Here is a 14,930-nt window from a genome sequence, read left to right as displayed (position 1 = left end):
AAAGTTTATACTTTAATTTATCCTAAACTATCAAGTATGTTTTGAATAAAAAGGTATCAAATCAAAAGTATTTTTATGTAGTTTCTAAAAATGTGTGAGTCATAGATCTTGATTTTTAGATATTCCAATTTAAAGTGAAAATATATATTATATTGAAGTATAGAAGGGGCCCAAGAAGCACTTGATTGACCCACTATCCTTTGTTTTGCGTCTGCAAGCAAAAACCTTTTCATTCAAGTGAACATCTGACAATTTGCTGTTTCCTAAGAAAGATACTTTTTGTTGTTGTTTGGTGCTGTACATCTAGTTTCTTTTGAGGCTATTGTGTTTTGATTTTGAAAGGTTTTTATTGCATGTTTTTATTATAATGTTTGTGTTGTATATCCATCTTTTAGTGTTGTTGTCAACCACCACCTGCAGTGTCGTTCAGGGAGGGAGGGAGCCAATTGTTGGGATGTGTATTAACTGCAGTTGGGTGAGAGCCAAAATTTACTGGAATGTTTACGTTGCACATAACAAAATATAGAGAGCTTTTCAGAAAAATGAAAATGTATCTTAAGAGGAGCTTTATTCCAATCACATTGAGTGCATTGCACTTGAGAAAAACAGCCTGCTGTTGGTTGAATCTTGCAGATGAGATTCTGCTACCGTTCCCCCTGACTGGTGAAGAAAGTGGAGATAGAATAATCTCTATCTGCAGATTACTGATACAGTTCACTTCATCACAGAAATCGAATTGGTTCCATGTATATGGCCGGCTTTGTGAAAATATGCCAGGAGATAGTGAACTAATAGATCTGCAAAGCCCATTTGAACACTCAGAATTGCGACTGGAAACTTTTAAAAAAGGCATGCTGAAAGGTTAAAATGAGGCAGGGATGGAAGAATGTGCACAAAGAAAGATGTCTTCAGTGGCAAACCAGTCAGCACTGGTAAGGGAGCAGAAAAAAAGAGATACGGAACAGTTGGCTGCATGGAAAATAGTGTGACTGCACATCCAGTCAACATGGTCATTAAATCTTCAGCTAAAAGTTAGGCCTATGTCCAGACACCTCTCCCCCAAAGGTTGCCAAAAGTGCAGTCAGGCTTATTGATGAATGCCACCAGGGAAAGAAAGGGAACCTCCTGGAGATCTATTGGGAATAGTCAAGCACACTTGCTGTCCACAATGAATACAAATTTGCTTTTTAAAGAATATCAGCTTCAGTGTTGCTATAGTAGTAGAAGTAGCAAAATTACCTCTGAGTATTCCTTAACTTAAGAACCCACTTTGAATTTCATGGGATCACCATATGTCAAGGCACACACACAGGCATGAACACAGAGTAATTACTCTTACCTAAAACTGTTCGAGCAAATTTCACTTAATGTTTCATTTTCCCACTTGTGCAAACACTCTCCGTCATCCCCCCATGCTTTGTTTATCTTGTGAGATCAGCAGATGTTTGAAAAGCAGTCTACCCTTTAGAAATGTTTGTGTCTTGGATGGCCACAGCTGTAAAAAGGTCCAGGTCATCTGACACAGAGGAGCCATGGCCGGTTGGATATGCTACACATTTCCATCTGTATGCCTTAGTTGCATCTCGATTAAAATGTATCTGGGTCTGTGGCTGCAGGGAACAACAACATTATGGCAAAGATCACAGGTCACCCTTGATCTTGTCTCCAGTTAAAATAACACTGGGCAGCATGGCTGAAAATTACACTTTCCTCAGATACTCAAGGGCTCTTCTACTGTACTAAACTGGGCTAAGTAGCCATTGGTGTGACTTGGTTTAAGGCAAGCCTTTTCTTTTATTTATTTGGAGATCAGCTTTGAAATGCCTTCAGATGAATTATTCAAGAGCTTAAGTAGGTGCTCTTCTTGCCCTAACAGCCTATATTTTTCTAATGCCAGCCATCAAACACTTTTGATGTGTGACATTCCTTTGATTGTTCATTTTAAAGTTTCTTTTGTCGATTCTTTCATTGTACGCCTTCACTTTGATTATTGTGTCGCCCCAGCATGCAAAGCACTAATCCTGATTTTCACAGTGCCTAAATGTCTGTTTCAAATATCTACCAGATATTCATGTTTGCAGAGATGCATGCAAGGTAGAAGTCAGAACAGTGAGCACATCTTATTGTTTATGAGCTCCAAAACAACCCCGCTGCAGCCATGTCCCCAGATGCAGAACCAATCTATACCTAATCCTAATGGAAAGCATCCATTCACACCTCTGTTTTATTGGACACCACACTGAATTATCTGAAAACCTCTCTAAGGACAGATCCTGAACATGAAGGTTGGAGGGATTTCTTTCCATTGCTCTTTTGCCATTACTCACTACCAGGCATAATATAAGGCATTTTACTGCCTGAAACAGAATAGCAAATGTCATCTACACCCACCTATGTTTTGGTATGAACTATTGAAAATCAGCCATCTTATTTTGGCACAAGAGGCAGAAAATCCCATAAGCATTACTCCATCTCTCAGTGTAGAAATCTAGTCATAACAAATTCAACAGCTAAACGTTTGCTGATCTTTTGACCCAAACCTTGCTGAGGGGATTGTTTCATTCTGACTAATGATGGAACTGGCCCAACCCATAGGTCACCAATCAGGCTTATTGCTGGAATATATTTTAGGGGGGAAATCCCAACTGAATATTAATCTCTGACCCATGCTGTATGTAATACAGCATTCCACTTTTCTGTGTGTGTGTCCACAAAAGTGCAGGAGGATCACAGAATGTTGGTTGTTCCTAAACTGCCCCCCCCCCCCGAAATAGCTTAGACAATCTTGGCAATAGCCCTTGGACTGAAAATGCTGCTGCTTATTGCCAGGTTAGTAAATGGAAAAATACTGTTGACCTAGGACCTCTTTTTGGATAAGCATGCTGCCCATGGATGGATGAAACTCTCTCTGTGTGTGCGTATGCAAGTGTGTTACTTCTCCCAGTAGTATCTACCTAGTTCTCTGTGGAGCAGCAGGCAGGACCTAGGAGGAGTTGTAGTGGTCTTTTGGGATTCCATTTCCCTCACAAGTACTTTGTCCCTTAACCTGTTGGTGTACCATCAACCCCATTTCTCATCGGGCTCCCTTCCTGGGCTGCCTGATTTGCTCATAGTAATGGCATTGGAATCCTTGCAGCTTGTTGTGCTAGAGGACATCAACATCCTTGTAAAGATAATTGTGTCAGGAGCAGCTCAGGACTTCATCTCCTCCATGGCAAGCATGGGTGACTCCTAGGTAGTATCCCATGCTACAGGACATAGGCTGTACCTAATTGTGTGTGTGTGAAGGGGGGATAGGATGATGGTGACATGGGTGCAGAGGAACTTTCTATACCTTGTTATCATGTCTCAACCTGGTGATGTTTACACTCATTGAACTACAAAGCTAGTAGAACTAATCTTGTTTCTTCTTGCCCTGTGTGATTGGATTATCCCTTACAAATCTGCTCATGGTTTGAGATCTGTTGGGAAAACCTTTCTTTCTGTCCCACCACCCTCAAAGGGATATCAGGTAAGAACATGGGAGAGGGCCTTCTCAGTGGATGCTCCCAGTCTGTGGAACACTTTCCCCAGAGAACTCAGATTGACATTATCTGTGTTTTTAGGCATTTGATGATTGATTGTATAAGATCTTAACAATGTGCTAGATATTTCTGATTATTATGCTGGTGTATCTGTGTATGTGTTTATTGATATATGTTTCAATCTGGGTTTAACTGAATCTCTTTTTAACTTTTCCATTTATTTATTATTTCAGACATTTGTATCTCATCTTATCTCAACCTCTGCAGAAGGACTCAGGGCGGCTAACAACCGGCACACCATGGTGCCCACAACCAAAAGCATAAATATACAATTTAAATAAAAACAATATAAAAACAGTATAAAAACATTCAAACAGTCAAACGGTCACCAATTAAAGTGAATTTAATGAATGCATAAATATATGATTATTTAAAAATTGGACTGGGAAGGAAGGACTTTTCTCTGTTGCTTTGCTCTACCATTAGACATTCATCTGCATTGCCGATTGGCTACCTCCTAGGCACTTGCCCATGTAAAAATTGTGTACTTGGCTACCGATTTAAGTACACTATTGAGAGGAAACATCGTTTCCCAATCCACAAGTCTTGCAAACTATAGATTTAGAAGGAATTGTGTTTGATGTGCAGTTGTCAATCTGATATTTTTTAATACACAAATGTACCAAAGCCCACACACAAGTGCCTAGCCTTATGTTCATGCATCTCATTATATCCCCGAATAACAGTTAGCAATCTTCTAGTACATTGTATTGCACTTGTTGTGACAGGGAAGTCCTTGCCATTGATCAGCATATCTTCATAAATATGCCAATAGCTCAAGACCAAAGCTGTCTGAATGTTTGTAATCTATCTTCTGTGAGAAAATAAAAGTTGCCAATTTATTTGAGATTAATACTTCCCACAGATCATAAGATATGACAGGAGGGAATTTGAGACGCAGTTTGATAACAAGAAGGGTGCAAGGTGGCTGAGAGAAGGCAATGAATAGGCAATAAACTAAAAATCTCTTCACACAGGACTAAATTTGGGGGCATGCATCAATTTAGCCCTGGCCATCCACCAAACTAATTGGTTGGCTCCCATCAGTTGATGCTGGTGGGGCTCAGTGCATGAAGGAGGGCGAACCTGGCGCATACCACCACCAGGACTGAAATTGCCTTGTACTGGCAATTTTTAGAAACATCAGCCACGAGTGGAGCAGCTGGATGGAAGGAAGCTATATCCAGTTCATTACCTGAATTTGTTAAAATGAATGCTTTCAAGATGACCTGGTCAGCTACTCTCTTGTTCTCCTCCCACCTTTAGAAGTGAACCATGAATGTTAAAGGGGATAGAATCAGATGTGGAATGGATCATTTGAAAAAAACTCCAGAGGTGCTTTGCTGACCGCAAAATACCAAGTACATAACATTTTCTCTAATCACTAATTTCAAAAACCTGCTAAAATATTTTTTTCAGAACAACTATTTTGGAAGCTCTTTTCATGTCATGTCATGTCATGTCATGTCATGTCATTGCATCCCATCACTTTTTTGTGTGCGTGATTCAGGAATTGCAAGTCACTTCTGGTGTGAGAGAATTGGCAGTCTGCAAGGACGTTGCCCAGGGGACGCCAGGATGTTTTGATGTTTTATTATCCTTGTGGGAGGCTTCTTTCATGTTCCCACATGGGGAGTTGGAGCTAACAGTGGGAGCTCATCTGTGCTCTCCTCAGATTCGAACCTCCGATCTGTTGGTGTTCAGTCCTGCTGGCACAAGGGTTTAACCCATTGGGCCACCGGGGGCAATGTATTGTCCCATCAACAATACATTTGCCATTGTATTTGACAGAATGCTATTGAGATGCTGATGAGATGATGTCAAAATCCCGCTAGCTTCTGTAAACAAACTCTATGATGTGGAGATGGACACTTTTAAAAAAAATCTTGGTTTCATCTAAACCATTTTGAATTTAGCTCCATTTTGACTGAGAATGGAGCATTTAAATAGTATTTTGAGAATACATTTATTTTTGGTCATTTAAATGCTGTGATGTTCATTTGACAATGGTAATAACAAGTGTGAAGCTGTGGTTTCAAATGCTAGGTGCCGTGAATGGTTTCTTGTTTTTTAAAGCTTTTCCTAACCATCCTCGTCTATGAATTCTTTCTTATATCACATTCATGGCAGTTTCACCTATCCAAGCTTCAGCACCTGTTTGACATTTTAAGCTCTGCTACGCTTGATAAGGATTAGCCAAGATGAGTTCCAAATCAGGTCTCTGTGTTTATCTCAGAACACTCCAAACCTTATTATTTTCCGATGTATTGTTTTCCTTTGGCAAAAGGTGTCAGTAAAATGCAAAATGCTGAATTGACAGCTTCTTCCTTGTATGCTGAAGTTACTGATAGATTTGGCTGAGTGATTTTCAAACTGTGTGCCAGAGCATACTAATATGATGTGTGTGCAGACTGTGCCTTGAAAAATTAAACCACCATGGAAGATTTTCCCAATAATCTATTTCCCCCAGGGAGACATTTGGCACCTGAGACAAAGGACAAGATGGCATCCCATCTTATTCCATGTGATAAATCCGACAAGACTGACCATGGACATTTCTTGGCCACTGGCAATGGGATATTGTCCTTAGAGGAAGACCACATGGAACACACAACCCACTCTACCAAAAAGGCTAAAATCTTCTCATTCAGGCAGGATTTAAAGGAGAAGGTTTTTAATATCAAGTATGGAGCTGTTGTGGTTTTTAGTTTTGAATAAGTTTTATTATTGGAATTTTTCATATCAATGATATTTAATTCTGTTTTAATGTTTGTATATTTGTAGATTTTAAATTTTATTGAAATGCTTTTAATGGAAGCTGCTTTGAGTCTCCTTGTGGAGAGAAAAAGTGGGATAATAATAATAATAATAATAATAATAATAATAATAATAATAATATCATTTTTTATCCCTATCTACCAGCATCTGCCACTTCGGGCAAACATTTCACCTGCTTGCTTGTAGAACTGGCCCTGGGAATCCTCATATAATATTGATCTCTCTTTGCTTGGATGAAATGACACATCCTGAAACAAACCCATTGCATATGGATTGGATTCCTTGCTATCCTTGCTTAGATCTGATAGTCAGAGGATAATTCCAGAAGCCTCCTCTCTGTCCTGAAAAATGGATCTCTGTCCTCAGAGATCAGGAGCTCCCGGTGGCGCAGTGGGTTAAGCCCCTGTGCCGGCAGGAATGAAGACCGACAGGTCGCAGGTTTGAATCTGAGGAGAGACAGATGAGCTCCCTCTATCAGCTCCAGCTCCTCATGTGGGAACATGAGAGAAGCCTCCCACAAGGATGATAAAACATCAAATCATCCGGGCATCCCCTGGGCAATGTCCTTGCAGACGGCCAATTCTCTCACACTAGAAGCAACTTGCAGTTTCTCAGGTTGCTCCTGACATGACAAAAAAAAAGGGCAGGGAAAGGAATACATAAATGGTTCTGGCCCAACTTACCTATCTGAACATATCTCCCTTTATGAGCCAGTTAGAGCCTTAAGATCTGCTGGGGAGGCCCTGCTCTCAGTCCCACCTTCTTTTCAAGTGTTACTGGTGGGAACGAGACACAGGGTCTTCTCAGTGGTGGCCCCCAGATATGGAACTCCCATCAGTGACACCAGACTGGCCCCATCTTTCCTGGTTTCACAAAAAGTTAAAGACCTGGCTTTGCACATAGGCATTCAGGGAGTAGTATAATATGGAATCTGGCATGAATAACGACTATGGGACTTGGCACTATATTTTAATCTGTTTTATTGTATTTATATGTTTTAACTGTTTTATCATTTGAGATGTTTATATTTATTATTTGTATGTATAATGCGGCATTAAATTTATCATAATCTGTAAGCCGCTTCAGGATGAGAAGAGAGGGGTATAAATATAGTAAAATAAATAAATACTGTGGGGTGGTGGCGTTGGTCATATTAACTGGCTCAGAAGGCCATATAAACATTAGCAAGGAGATTGCCCATATTAGTGGTAATAATGTGTGCTTTCCTTTCCAAGGACTTCATTGAACTGGAGAAAACAAGGAATAGCGGGGGAGGGGGGGGAGGTGGAGTTTCATGGGGTTCTGGCTCTAAATAAGATGAAGAATTTACTCACTCCCATCACACCAAGATCACCTCCTCTAGCTTCTGACCCAACCATCCATTTAATTCTCATCATATGGGCAAGCAATGACTCCTCCCATTTCAAGGATACCAGCACACTTTTTAAAACAGGCATCCTTTAAGGCAGCACTGCTTTCAAACCCCTCTAATTGAAACAGAAGCACCTTTCTTAAGGTGGCACTGGGGTCATTTGCACCCAAGTTCCTTTCACTGAAACAGGAGCACCTTTGTAAAAGTGGCACTTTCCCTGGGGTTGTTTGCACTGAGATTCCCTCCCATTGTCCCTCCAGGATTTTGATTATTTGTTTTTTTGTTTTGTTTTTTTAAATCATCCCAGATCGTAGGAAGATACAGAATAGAGGACGCCTGGCTCAAGAGCAGTACACGTTAAAAAGATCTTGGAGTCCTCATGGACAGCAAGTTAAACATGAGCCAACAATGTGATGTGGCGGCAAAAAAAGCCAATGGGATTTTGGCCTGCATCAATAGGAGCATAGTGTCTAGATCTAGGGAAGTCATGCTACTCCTCTATTCTGCCTTGGTTAGACCACACCTGGAATATTGTGTCCAATTCTAGGCACCACAATTCAAGAGAGGTGTTGACAAGCTGGAATGAGGGGTCCAGAGGAGGGCGACTAAAATGATCAAGGGTCTGGAGGACAAGCCCTATGAAGAGCTGCTTAAAGAGCTGGGCATTGTGGCGCAGCTGGCTGAGTGTCAGCTGCATTAAGATCACTCTGAACAAAAGGTCATGAGTTCAAAGCCAGCCCGGGTTGGAGTGGGCTTCTAACCAATTGTGTAGCCTGTTGTCGACCTTTACAATCCAAAAGACAGTTGCATCTGTCAAGTAGGAAAATTAGGTACCACCTTGTGTGGGTAGGCTAAATTAACTAATTTATGAGGCCATAAAAAAGACTCCAGCAAAGCACTCCGGCAAAAGCATGCGGGGAATGCGGAAGTATTTCATCAGTGTCGCAGATGGACGATGAAAGGACAACTCCCCTGGCGACCAGAAAAAGTTAAATAGCCTCTGTGTATGTCTGTATACGTTGTATGTCAAATTGGCATTGAATGTTTGCCATATATGTGTACACTGTAATCCACCCTGAGTCCCCTGCGGGGTGAGAAGGGCAGAATATAAATACTGTAAACAATAAATAATAAAAATAATAATGTTTAGCCTGAAGAAGAGAAGGCTGAGAGGAGATATGATAACCATGTATAAATATGTGAGAGGAAGTCACAGGGAAGAGGGAGCAAGCTTGTTTTCTGCTTCCCTGGAGACTAGGCTTCAAACTAGAAGAAAGGACATTCTATCTGAACATTAAGAAGAACTTCCTGACTGTGAGAGCTGTTCAGCAGTGGAACTCTCTGCCCCGGAATGTGGTGGAGGCTCCTTCTTTGGAAGCTTTTAAACACAGACTGGATGGCCATCTGTCAGGGTGGTTTGAATGCAATATTCCTGCTTCTTGGCAGGGGGATGGACTGGATGGCCCATGAGGTCTCTTCCAACTGTATGATTCTATGATTCTAAGTGATTTTAAATTGACTCACATCTTTCCCAGAGCCTTTGCATTGGCAACCGTAGGAAGTATTTTTAACTTAACCCTTTCCCCAAGCTTCTGCCTTGGCAATCCTCCCACACACAGTATCATTGTTTTATTTACATGCTGGCAACAGTGATTAACATCACACTGGGAAATTGGCCATTTGGCCCATCTCTATGTGGGGAATTTAAAAATAAATGACTTGCCAATTGACTCAGGAATTGTTGGAAAAACCAACACTTTAGAAACAAGAAAATACTTCACCTCCACACTTGAAGCTTGTGTCATGTGAGGGGCACCATAGGTTGCCATTTCTTAAATGTATAGAAATGCTTATTTTATTGTGTGTGATGAAGTCACAAGAGTGAGAATATTGTAAAAGCCTCTAGTTTCAATTTGGGGGAAGCACTGTGCAAGAGGTATAAACATTGGGGAAGAGTAATCCTGATTTTGTGTTCATCTTTCTTTTTATTGAATAATCCTGGAAGAGACAACATGGATATGGATATCACACTGCATTGTTATAGCACTATATTGAACTGCCATGGCAACGTCATAGAGAATCTAGGGATTTACAATTTAGGGAGGAGCATTTAAATTTCTTGGCCAGGGAGCTCTTGGTCCTCACTAAACTATAAATTCTGGAATTCCATGGAAAGTTGCCTTGCAGCGAAAGGAGAATATGGTGCTCTATCAGCATAGTGTGATAAGGACAACAGAAAGTGACAGCTTTTGTCAGTCTAGCATTCAGCTTTTCTTCTAAGCTTTCAAGCTCCACATTACCTTACCTCTTAGTTTTTCTTCAAGCAGAAGCAATTAAAATGTCCCTGGCATCCATTGCCAAAAGCATATAACTTTCTATTTTCTCCTTCAGTGCCTATTTTCAAGTTGAATACCTGCACTTGCTATCTTGTTCTCTTCACTGGCCAAATTTCTTTCCTGTGCATCTGGCATTATTCCTTTTGCATGTTGATTGATTTTTAGATGCTCTGGCCTCTTTTTTTTTAATGACAACACACATATTTGAAATCTTTGCCCAGCCATCTTACCATTACCAAGAAGGAGGTATATGACATCCCTGGCAAGAAAGTTAGTTTCCAGGATGCCTCAAAAGACTCTTGGTCTTTCTGCATACGCGTTATTCTTTTGCACAGAATGCATGTGCCACAGATGTTTGAAATGCAGACATATATTTAGAAATATAGTTGACACCTGACTTTTTGCATATGCACACTTTCAAAAGAGAAATAGAAAATAATCTGCACACACTCACAATGTTTGTCTGGCGATCATTTTATTTGAAGGCTCTTATTTGGCAGAGGCCTCTAAATAACTTTCAAATTCTTCCCAATAATAGAAGGTTTGTAATTAAACCAGCAGAACATATATTGAGGTCCTGCCATATAAAATCCAGATTATCTGCTTTGAACTGGTTTATATGAGAGTGTAGACCAGGCATGGGAAACACCTCCAGGTGTTTTGGACTTCAACTCCCACAAGTCCTAATCCAGTTGAAAGCATATAATCTAGATTATCTGATTTTATAATCTGGATTATTTGAGAGTGTAGATTCAGATCGAGCTGAAACAGTCAAGATTTTTCTCCAATAACTCTCAACAGCAACATAAAGTGATCCCATTTTGTTATTTTTAAAAGCAACTCCAAAGACAGAGAAAAATGTGCGTTGATTCAAGGCAAGAGCAATGTGATGCAGAAAGGCATATCTTCAGTCTGAATAGGCTGTCTTTGTTCAAAGCATGAACTAAAGATGACTCTTTCATTGGGGTGGGTTTTGCACTATGGCAATCTTAATGAAATTTCCTTAACCTGGAAATATTTCACATTTACAATTGAGATGGAAAGAATAATTAAAAATATTGGAAAACTGATGAAAAAGGTGCTTCCTGAGTGTTGAGAAACCTCAATGAGGAGACACCTGTACAATGAAGATCTTTGCATTTCAAGACTTCTTTTGCATTAAAAACCCACATCAGAATTTGTTTTGTTTTTAGTTTTTTTGCCCAGAAAATTGCATTTTCAGCACAGGAAATGTGTTGTGTACACATAACAGCCTCCCTCCACAGAAAACAACATTCCTATGATATTATAATAGTCAAAATACTGTTTGCAACACAGAAAACCAAATGGGAAATTTTGTATATCACAAGTCCCATACTGTAAACAGTCAAACTTTTTATTATTTTATTTATTTCATTTTATACCACCTTTCTCCCAGAGTGGGACTTAAGGCCATTCATGAAAAGAATAAGCAAAAACCTAACAAAACATTGAAAAATAATCACTCCGAGGCAGTATGAATTTGTTTAAAAGGCACACAAAATTAGAAATAAAGCACACACAAGAAGCCTCCAGGTGCACAATTATACATGAAAAACGTGTTTTAATGAAAGGGTATTTAATATATTGTCGAAGGCTTTCATGGCCGGAATCACTGAGTTGTTGTGTGTTGTCTGGGATGTATGGCCATGTTCCAGAAGCATTGTCTCCTGACTTTTCACCTGGATCTATGGCCTCACAACCTCTGAGGATGCCTGCCATAGATGCAGGCAAAACGTCAGGAGAGAATGCTTCTGGAACATGCCCAGAAAAGGTATTTGTCTGATGGCTAAAAACGGGGGGGGGGGGGGGGGGGATTGGCCTATCCTCACATTGAATGGAGTTCCACAAGTAGGAGCAGCCATAGAGAAGTCCCTCTCTTGTGTCTTCACCAGGCATGACTGGAACGGTAGCTAGACAGAGAGAAAACCTTGCCCTGTGAATCTTAAGACTGCCAGATTCATATTGGGACATGTGGTCTTTCAGATAGTCTGGAGTTAAGCCAAGTCCGGCTTTATGGGTCATGAACAACATGATTAGTGCCCAGAAATTGAGAGTTACATGCTTGTTATTACTGCTCCTATCAGCATTCTCATCACAGTGTTAAGGATACATTGAAGTTTCCAAACAGTATCCCAAGGCAGCCCTACATTATAGTAGGATGTAATCAAGGAAGATTGAGATTCTCAACTAATGAATTAAGCAAATGCATTCCTGTTCACCACACAAACCTGGACTCCTAGGCTCTGGGCTGAGTCCAGGAAATCACCCAAGCTACAAACCTGAGGTTTTCATTCAGCGGACGCAGAGTCCCTATTCTCCGATCAGCCTTTTGACTGACAAGAACCACAACTGCACAGTTTTCAAAGATTTTTTTTGCAGTGAAAAGAAGTTTGATTCAATTATTCAGTTCTTTCCTGCAATAATGAAATCAATGAATATGTACATGTCTAATATAAATTAAGAATTCTTTTGTGTTGTCTCCAATGGTTTGTATGTGCTCTCTTAAAAAGTAAGAAAAATCTTGGGCCAAGCTTGCCAGCCTGTTGAGTGAGCTTTTTACAATAAAATGAAAGATTGCTATTCTTTAACAATGCAACAGTCACTGCATTAAAAAATTTGGCAACTTTCACAAAGGACCCCATCACAATGAGGTAAGGATTCACCACACATCATGGCAAATCCATGGGGTCCTGGTGGGATGTGTGGAGAACCTGTTGCTTCACGACCTACATTGCCTGACTGAGCTGGGACTCCATCCCATGGGGGAAGCCTCACTGCCCGACTTCCTCCTATTGATCCAATTGCAACATGGGAAGTTGCTCATGCTCATGTTGCCACAGCAGCACATGCCCCTTGCTTTCCCCTTTCGGCATGGAGCTCGGCCAGAAGTACATGTGAGTTGTGTAATGGCCTCCATGTTGAAAGGGAATGGGCAAATCAGCCCGTCTGATGAGGTGGAAAGACACAACTGAGAAGGCATGTGCTGGCATTACAGTAAATAAAGTCAAGAAATAATTCACAAAGAGAGAGAGGGAAGGATGATTTTTAACTCAGTGAAAATGAAAGGATTGGGCTCTTTAAAAAGAAAAATGAATGGAATGATGGAATGAAGTATTTTATCCCTGTCATACCACCAATGTGAATCAAGTTATGGGTTGTGTCAAAGCAGACCAACATGGGAAAATGATATTCTTGTCTAGGAGAAGGGAACAGAACCTGTTGTTTGAGATAATGCTTGATGTGTTTTTTCTCTCTCTTTCAAACTGATTTACATCTGGTAATACCTTGGGAGAGTCGACCATCTGCTAGAGCTCACTCTGCCACAGAAAAACGGCTCTGTCGATGGAGTGACACAAGTTGGCTTTCTATGCAGGAAGTTCCCATGTGCCTCAAGGGCAATGTAACACATCGTGGAGGTTAAGATCCTAATTGTTCGTGTGCTCTTTTTCTTCAGTGGATGAATTTCATTGGATGAATGCCTTTGCAAATGAATTGGTGAAAAGCTTCAAACTATGAACCAGCCATCCCACAACTGCAGGTCATTTTTTTTTTTTGCCTGGTGTGTAATGTCCTCAAATAAAATGTTACTAAGTAAGGACCTCTTTGCATGGTCCCTGGTCCTGTTCCATTTTGCGGCAGTTGTCAGTGAAATAGTATGCACGCAGGATGTCTCGTGGTGCCCCACACACACCCCCTCCTTCCCCCATCACATGGTGGGGAAGGACAAGGTGCATTGGTGCCCTGTCTCCATCAGATGGAAGAAAGGGCAAAAAAATGCAGCTAGCTTCATTGGAGCTACCCAAAACACACTTACCTTTCTGTAGTTGCTGAGGAAGCATCTTGAAAAGCTTCCTCAGCACTTGGAAGGTAAATGGCGAGCGGCCTGCTGAGCATCATGTGATGGAGCTCAGCAGGCCTTGTTCCCAAAGTGCTTCAAAAGGGTAAAAACCTCCAATGTGATAAAGTCATTAGATGCATTTGCAGAAGAATACCTTCCTGGACATTATGACAAGAGCCATCTACACAGGTTAATATTGTTTCCTAACACAAGTTTAGACTCCAGAGGGTGATTATATGGTCCTCTAGATGAGCAAAGGCTGCTTAAAAACCCTGTTGTTTTAGATTCACATTTAGATTACTATAGACCAGAAATTATGTGAGGGCATACAACACCAATATTAATAACAAATGGATAGAGCTACAATTCGTGTGTGTGTGTGTGTGTGTGTGTATGTATATATATGTATGCGTGTGTGTGTGTATGTATATATGTGTGTGTGTGTGTGTGTGTGTATATATATATATATATATATATATATATATATATTCTGTTCTGTTCTGTCATGAAATTTCAGTGTCTGAATAACTCATCCTCAATATTTTATAGGGTTGCCTGGAATATAGTAAAATGCCTGGAAGGGGCACTTCACTCAACAAAAAGACTAACTACATATGCTTAAGATCAGAATCTTTGGATACTGTTTTTATGATGCTTTTACTCCTATAAGATCACCAAGATATGGGTTTTAAAATTTTTTCACAACAACCCTATAAAGTAGTGAGGATGAGTGATTCGGACACTGAAATTTCATGACATAACATAACAGAACAAAGATTAGCATTTCTAAGGGCCCATACAGCCATATAGCCCAGAATATCAGGGCAAAAATCCCACAATATCTGCTTTGAACTGGGTTATCTTAGTCCACACTGCCATATATTCCAGTTCAAAACAGATAATGTGGGATTTTATCCAGCTGTGTGAAAGGGGCCTTAGAAACATTGAATACATGGCTAATAGGTCTGGTCCCACCATTAAGTGGAGTGATACGGCAATCT

The sequence above is a fragment of the Anolis sagrei genome, chromosome 3, assembly GCF_037176765.1.
Source record: "Anolis sagrei isolate rAnoSag1 chromosome 3, rAnoSag1.mat, whole genome shotgun sequence".
In the NCBI taxonomy this organism is placed as follows: Eukaryota; Metazoa; Chordata; class Lepidosauria; order Squamata; family Dactyloidae; genus Anolis; species Anolis sagrei.
This window is presented reverse-complemented; position numbering follows the sequence as displayed.